The sequence below is a fragment of the Oreochromis niloticus genome, unplaced genomic scaffold (genome assembly GCF_001858045.2).
Source record: "Oreochromis niloticus isolate F11D_XX unplaced genomic scaffold, O_niloticus_UMD_NMBU tig00008064_pilon, whole genome shotgun sequence".
NCBI classification, from domain to species: Eukaryota; Metazoa; Chordata; class Actinopteri; order Cichliformes; family Cichlidae; genus Oreochromis; species Oreochromis niloticus.
The window spans coordinates 52,112-59,858 of NW_020328944.1; the positions used below are offsets into that span (position 1 = coordinate 52,112).

Consider the following 7,747-nt stretch of genomic DNA (forward strand, 5'->3'; position numbering starts at 1 on the left):
CTGATGTGCGTTCTCAGAAATGCGAACAAGAAATGATTCTCCCGCCTGGGTCGGTCTGCTTTTATGCACAGCACTGTGCTGTAGTCAAGCAATGCCACTTCCTCACATACACAGTCACAATGGAACAATGGAAGATCTGTGCTGAGAGTCAAGGAAGGTGTGAATGTGTGTCTTTCATATTTGCAGGTCAGTCAATGTGTGGGATATTTTGTATAGGTACGGCAGGCATTTCTGGAAGTTGTAACACAGAGGTTTGGCCTGACTTGGATCTGAGCAACTCTGAGTGAGCAAATGCAAATGTGCCAGGCCTCAAGGATAATGGGTGGTTTGCACAAGAAAAGCTGGAGGAGAAACGAGCTGACGACCTGTGAAAATCTCAGCAGGGGTGCTTAACACCTCGGGACTTGCACCAGAAAATAAAAAACCCAGTAATTCTAGGGGGTGTTGGGTTTAGGGAAGTTACGCAAATTTGCGCAGGTTTAGTAAACCTAGTGTTAACGCCAACATGTTGGGTCTTTTGGAGCCGGAAGTGACCTTATATGGATGAAGGGTGGCGCTAGCTAGCTTGGTTAGCAGGCTGCATTCATAAACTGTGCAGGTGCCACAGAGATGCTAAGTAGCGCTTAATAACAGACTAATAAAGTAACAGAAACTCTGATTACAATGAGCTCATTTAAAAGCTTTCTTGTAATAAAATTATTTTCTTCTCTGTGTTTCATAATCTTTTGCTGATATCTTTCTGTGAATTAGTTTAAAGCAGCTTGAGTCAATTTAGTCAGATTTTTTTTTCAACTGGTTCAAAAAATCTTGAGAACAGACACCGAGGAGAGCAACAGAAAGCCTCATTCAGGAGCTAAACTCAAGATTAACTAAACTCAGATTAACGTTAGCTCGGTGCTTACCTTTAAATCAGTCTTGACAATAAACTGAGAGAAAAACGCCATAAAGCGGGAACTCGGCTTCTTCTTCTTCTGCTTTTGGATTTTTGGGCGGTTAAAGCTTTAAGGCGCATTACCGCCACCTGCTGGACTGGACTGTTCATATCCTAAACGTCATCAATTGACCACAAATTTGTTGGAGTTTCTGTTAATAAAAAAGATGGAATTCAAGGATCTGTGATTTGGTTTCTTTGTTTTCACCATTTACTCTACAGTTTTCTGCTAGTGTATAGCAAACCCCACAGCTCAAATCAATGAAGAATTTAGTATTTTTAAAATATTGCTTAAGCTGGAACCAGCAGCTATGTAGGCCTAATTTTTAATCCAAACATGTGATAGAGGTTTACCACCAGGAGAAGCAGACTGTAAATAAAAGACTGTGCTACTGAAAACCGTTACTCTGACTTTGGATTGTAAATATGTTTCCATATCACTTCTGTATTAATTACATGGCTCAAACTATTTGTTATGAAAGGAAAACAAACAAACTGATGTTGTATAAATTGATTCAGGATTATTTACTTTGAGTCCAGAAATCATAGCTGTCTCATCAGATCCAATTGTGACATTAGCTATAGTTTCCGCGGAGGGTACTTGGTTCTGTATGACAGCACAGCTTTTAGGTTGAATTCAAGGGCTTGAGTACAGCCTGATAATTACAGGCCTGCAAACTGTTTGCTGATGAACTTTGGAGGTACAAGTACAGACAGCTTTAGAAGACACAGGACACGAGATGGGTTCAACACTTATTTTGAGTTCCATGTAACAATCCCTAACTCTGTAATTAAAGAATGTGCCATTTAATCTTGGATGGCTAAAATGGGGCGGCTGCCGTTCAGGATTTAGCACAAGTCAGCTTTTGATCAGAAAGTTTTCTGGTTTGATCCCTGGCTGCTCCAGTCTGCAAGCCAAATATCCTTGGACAAGATCGTAATCCCAAGTTGCTTTCTGATGCATCCATTGGAGTGTGAATGCTTTATAGAGTTTGTGAAACAGTTGTACGTCTGGTCAGATTGTTTTGTATTTGTGTGTGGATTGAAGCACATGCCTGAGAGCACATCAATCACTGCACATATTTTTTAAATCTTAGTTTATATTTGTGGATCATACTGTATGCATTTGTAGCACTTTTGAGACAGATTTCTCTCCACATAAATGACCGATGTTCCCTGAATGCCTCACATACAGCTCCAGGACATTTCAACACAATCTTTCATACGTTCTTCTCTCGTGCTTCATCGATTTGCTCTGACATTCAACATTGTTAAAACTGCTTCTTACCTGTGGCTCGTTGGTCTAGGGCAGTGGTCTCAAACTTCAATGAGCTGTGGGCCACTGCTGGCACTGTCATCTCATGTGTGGACCACTTTAGTGTTCAAGTAGTACAAAACCCCCCAAATAAACAAAAAAGAAAACAGCCACAAATATTTCTGAAAATGTGGTGTTGAGTTTGTTTTACATTTCAAATCTTATAACAATCGTATAATTGTATAACAAGACAAAAGACTTAGAACTTTTGTTGTCATTCTACAGTTGCTTGCACAATTAAAATATGTGACAAGACCACGAGATGCAAAAGTAAAAGACAATGTACAAAGGAAGAAGAGAAAGAAAAACAACGAAACCTTTCATTGATCTACAAAATAATCAAATTGGTACTCTCTTTCTGACCAGACACATGGCAGCACTTCTGCTATAATTTTGTTCATATTTAAAAATAAAAATGCAGACATAAGTGTACATATTAGTTTTGTTTTCTTTACAAATAACTCTTATTTAAATCATTTTGTGCTTTTATTATTTATTATTTTAACATTGCACTCAACAACAAATAAATACTCCCTAACAAAAAAAAGGAACTTCAATGGCCAAACTGCATTATATTTCTTCAGGTCAATATATGGGCCACAAGTAGGAGTGAGGGGAGCCGCGAGTTTGAGACCCTTGCTAAAATGAAATGCTGCAGAGTCCCAGGTATTTCTACACCAGTGGGAGTTGTCCCTCAGAGGAACCCAGGCACTCATCTTTTCAAGCTCCTTAGACTAACAGGCCCTGGATGACTGAGAACAGTCAAAGCTTCTATCTTTTAGCCACTGGTGGGAGTTAAACCCAGGATCTCCTCTTTTCTAACTTTCCAGTTACAAGACAGGTACTTTAACCAACTAAGCTAATGTGCCACATAAACTGCCACTCAGATGAGTAACTGATGAATGCTTGAATGAAACAACCAGAGAAGGAGGTTCAATGAAGAACATCTGACACATATCTACTTGACGTGAAAGCAGTACAGTATCATTTGTTATTAGAGGAAGTCAAAGAAGTGTGTCAGTGAGAAATATCCATCAAAATTATTACTGTGGGTAAAAGCCTTGCTGCTTCATTTTGGACCGCTTGAAGATGATTTAAGGTAGCCTTAGACAGACAGGAAAAGAGTGCATTACAATAGTCTAACCGGGAGGAGATGAAGGCATGGACAAGCATCTCCATTTCACCTCCATGGAGACAATAGTCCTAAGTTTAGCAGTATTTCTTAAATGATAAAAGCAGGAGCAGGTCACAGACTTGATATAAGCATCAAAAGACAGAGACTGATCAAAATTTATCCCAAGATTCTGAGCAGTAGCTTTTGTCAAGGAGTTGTCCAGGAAAGCACAGGATTTAGTCCCAATGAGCTTGTTTTTGTTTTTGCACACCCAGCCTCCCAGACTGGGTGGTCCTGGACTAAATGATTGTAGTGGTGAATGGGTAAGTAAAAGTTGTGGCCAAACAAGATGTATGTGAGACATTTACATACAGTTGTAACACAGATTATATTCTTCATGAATAGAATAATACAGAGAAGAGTAAACACAGTCAATAAGCTTGTCACTTCAGGAACTCATTAGGAATTTGAACCCAGGGCCACACGGACAAGATGAGCGAATCATATACCTACAGTTGTGAATGTGTCCTTACAGTATATCCAATAAATCTCTACAGAATTAATCCTAGAATAAAAACTAGAATCAAGAACACAAACAGATGATTCTCTGAGCTTTCAAGACAATCTTTCACACATTCTTCTTCATCTGTGTGACTTTGTGTAAAAAGACTTGCTTGAATGTTTGTGTGGCTCGTTGGTCTAGGGGTATGATTCTCGCTTTGGGTGTGAGAGGTCCCGGGTTCAAATCCTGGACGAGCCCACTTGTTGTCTACAGAGCCTCTCAGCTGCCGCATGTTGTTCACACATGTTCCCATAGTACCTCATACAGGGACAGCTAACAGATCTGATATGAATGATGTCATCGGCCTTGTTCTTATTTTTACCATTTGAATTCTCCAACAAGTTTTTCTACGATAATTATTTGTTATTCATGTTGGCCTAACAAGATAACACAGAGTTTTATTTTATATTAAATAAGCGGATTCAATTCAAACTTGTACACAGAACTACTACAATACACAGTTATGTATCATATATTATAAATGTGTAACTCTCTGACACGACATTAACAAAATGCATGTGGAAAAACGCACATCAGTTTTTACTGATACACAAAAGGGCCAAAAATAAACATCAGTAAACATTAGTACTTCAGTACCACAAAGGAATCTCTTTCAGTGCATTATACACACATGTAACTTATGTACCAAGTGAAATAAAATGTTACAAATAAAAATTATGTGATGATTTCCACTGCAAAATTCAGATTTTAGGGTCAAAATTTGACTTAAATTGTGGTGTAAGGTTTCTGGTTATAAAGCTTGACGCTGTCATGCTCATCTGTATGACTATATGCTCATGCCACTGTGTTGATTGCAGGTGGGTGCATGCTCCATGTTGCAGGGTTTTTCTTCAGGTACTCTTTTTTGTCCGCCATGATCTAAACACATGCACCTCATTGGAAGCTCTAAATAACCCACCTAAATTGGTTCTTAATTTAAAATTAAAAGTGATCATCTGAAAATTAGACGAAAGCTTATTTGTGACAATCTCTGAAACGTGTAGTTGAAGCTGCTCCTCTTTGCTGTGGGCAGGTTTGAGAGCAGCCACCTGGGGTTCGCTGGAGAGCAGCAGGAGCAGCCTCAGCACCTCACTCCTCCTCGGCCTGCGAGCACACCTCCGCCGTGACCTGGAAAATGCCTAAGGAAGCTTTTCCCTTTTCACTTTGGGTGTAAGCGGTCCTGGGTTCAAATCCCTGATGAGCCTGTTTGGTTTTTGGGGCTTTGCTGTTGAACTGTTCATGGAAGTCCTGGGCAACTGTAATTTGCTATTTTTCAGATGTCATAAAAACTCCCTCAAAAGCCTTCAGCTGATCCAAAATGCTGGAGCGAGAGTACAGGCAGGGCCTAGAAAGAGACAGCATGACATTCAAGACTCAAGATTTTTTATTTGTCACATGCATAGTCATTAAATTACAAAAAAATACAGAAATGAAATGTCTCCTGAACTGCTCCTTTGACTGTGCAAAAAAAGACATTATATACAATAAGTAAATTAATTTTAAAAGTCTGGAAATTTTATATCAAAAATCTGAAAATGTACATTGTGCAAATGGAATGTTAAAGTGTTGAATGGAACTGATTTTCTGATAAATCCAGAATCCAGTTTAAAATCCTTCCCTTCACATAAAAAGTCTTGAATGAACCTTTGGTCTAACTGTTCTTCACACCTGACTGGTAACAAGATGGCGCCGGTGTGTGTGATTGCTCGTCTGTCACTCCCAAGTTTGTTTCTGTTTTTATTATTTCTGACCTGTGTCATTCAGCAAACAAAGTCTCTGCTGAGGTATGATCGCCAGACATGATGATCGCCTTTTATTGAAAAGGTCGGCACCACCAGGGCTCTTATCACAGCTCCTGACTCTGAGCCCTCTGTCTCTGTGCCTTGCACTGCTGATGTTGCTCAGTTTGAGCTTGTGACTCTCTCCATTTCAGAGGATGTGGGGCGCCATATTAACCCCGCAGGTTCCCCCCAGGATCCTTTCCCTCCACAATTGTTAAAAGAAATCTTTCCTAGTATAGGGCAGTCTGTCCTTGACATTATTAACAGCAGTCTGTCTTCTGGTGTGGTTCCTGCAATTTTCAAACATGCAGTAGTGCAGCCACTGCTTAAAAAAACCTGGGCTTGATCACACAGTTTTAGCTAATTATAGACCGATTTCAAAGCTGCCTTTTCTTTCCAAGTTTTAGAGAAAATAGTTTTTTGTCAACTGAAATACTTTATAGAAGTTGCCTGAAGTTTAGAGTGTCGTGGAGAGTTAGCAAAACAAAACCACCGTCCCACTTTTAACCCCTGACTTTGATTGATTGATTGATTGATCATACTTTATTCATCCCGAGGGAAGTTGGGTTAAGGCTACCAGCCGTACCAGCGCCATCTTACCCTTCTGACCATACATACATTACACAAACATCACATGGGGAAGACAGGTCAGAGAGGTATAACAATGGAAAATACACAACATGAGGAAAGACGAGGAGAAAAAAGAACTCCCCCCAGATTGAGCTCCAACAGGGAGATCAGTTTGATAACAGAAAAAACACCTCAGCACAAAAAGCACATGACTGTCAACACACCATAGAAACACAAGACAAGCAACAGGGGCGGGTAAAGGGTAATAGAGAGCCGGAGTAGACAGCGCATCCGGTCCTGCAGCATGTCTGCGCTGGTCCAGTCGACCGCCATCTTCCCCGGGAGGGGACAAGCATGGAAGGCGTTTGGAAAGGGAGGGGGGATGAGTGTGTATCAGTGTATGTGTATGTGTGTGTGTGTCCAGAGTTCAGCTGAGACAGTGTCCTTCGCCCTGCCAGGCTAAGTAAACAGTCTTCCAGCCAACCCAGGCGGCCTTAGAATAGGAAGAAACAGTCTAAGCACAGTCTGTTATCAGGGTGTTTTTGTTCAGCTCCAGCCTTGAGACCACAGCTCGTGCCGAAGTGGTAGCCGCATGAAGTGATGGTGCTTTTTACTTTAGTGCGAACAACTCATGTGAATTTCAAAGCTCTTCTAACAGTCTGACACTGGTCTCTCAATCTCCTGTTGGAGAGCCGTGAGCTTCTCCATGATGTTATCAAACTTACGCTCCGTGATGTTGTCCTTCTTGTGCTCAAAGAGCAGATTCTGAGAACTCACGACCGCAGTGAGCTTCTCCAAGATGTAATCCAATTTTCTCTCAGAGGTCTTATTCTGAGTGTTCACGGCAGCCGTAAGCTTCTCCAAGATCTTATCCGTGCTGACAGGTGTCGTCTCTTTTGATGCAACAACCTCTGGTGATTAATATAAGAAACAAGATTACCTTTCATGTGTTTCTGTTTAGGCTCAAATTGGTTTGATGTTTGGAGGTTTTCTCAGTGTTCATCAGGTACTCATCCGTGTGGTAGTGTATGTGGCACTGTGGCTTAGTTGGTTAAAGTGCCTGTCTAGTAAATGTTAAACTAGAAAACAGGAGATCCTGGGTTCAACTCCCAGCAGTGCCTAAAAGTTAGTAGTTTTGTCTGTTCTCAGTCATCCAGGGCCTGTTAGTCTAAGGAGCTTTGAAAGATGAGTGTCTGGATTCCTTTAAGGGACACATCCCACTGGTGTTTAAATACCTGGGACTCTCTCCGCTTACCTCGCTCCTACTTGCAGCCCGTATATTGACCTGAAGAAATATAATGCTATTTGACCTTTCAAGTTACTTTTGTTGTTAGGCAGGATTTGTTTGTTGTTGAGTGCAATGTTAAAATAAGTTCTTTAAAAAGCACAAAATGATTTAATATGAAGGCAATATGAGCAGAGAGCGCAAACCTGTTGAGTGATTGGCTGTTAGTTCAGTGAGAGAGTTATTTGT

The 7,747-nt window shown here is 40.6% G+C and overlaps 2 non-coding genes across 2 annotated transcripts; both read left to right on the top strand.

Annotated features, from left to right (window-relative positions):
* Positions 1 to 4,048: 4,048 nt before the first annotated feature.
* On the top strand, positions 4,049 to 4,120 carry trnap-ugg (transfer RNA proline (anticodon UGG)). The gene has a single exon. It is a non-coding gene; the product is annotated as a tRNA-Pro (tRNA).
* Positions 4,121 to 7,305: 3,185 nt separating this feature from the next.
* On the top strand, positions 7,306 to 7,394 carry trnat-agu (transfer RNA threonine (anticodon AGU)). Its single transcript is given in 2 exon segments — positions 7,306 to 7,343; positions 7,359 to 7,394. It is a non-coding gene; the product is annotated as a tRNA-Thr (tRNA).
* Positions 7,395 to 7,747: the final 353 nt, after the last annotated feature.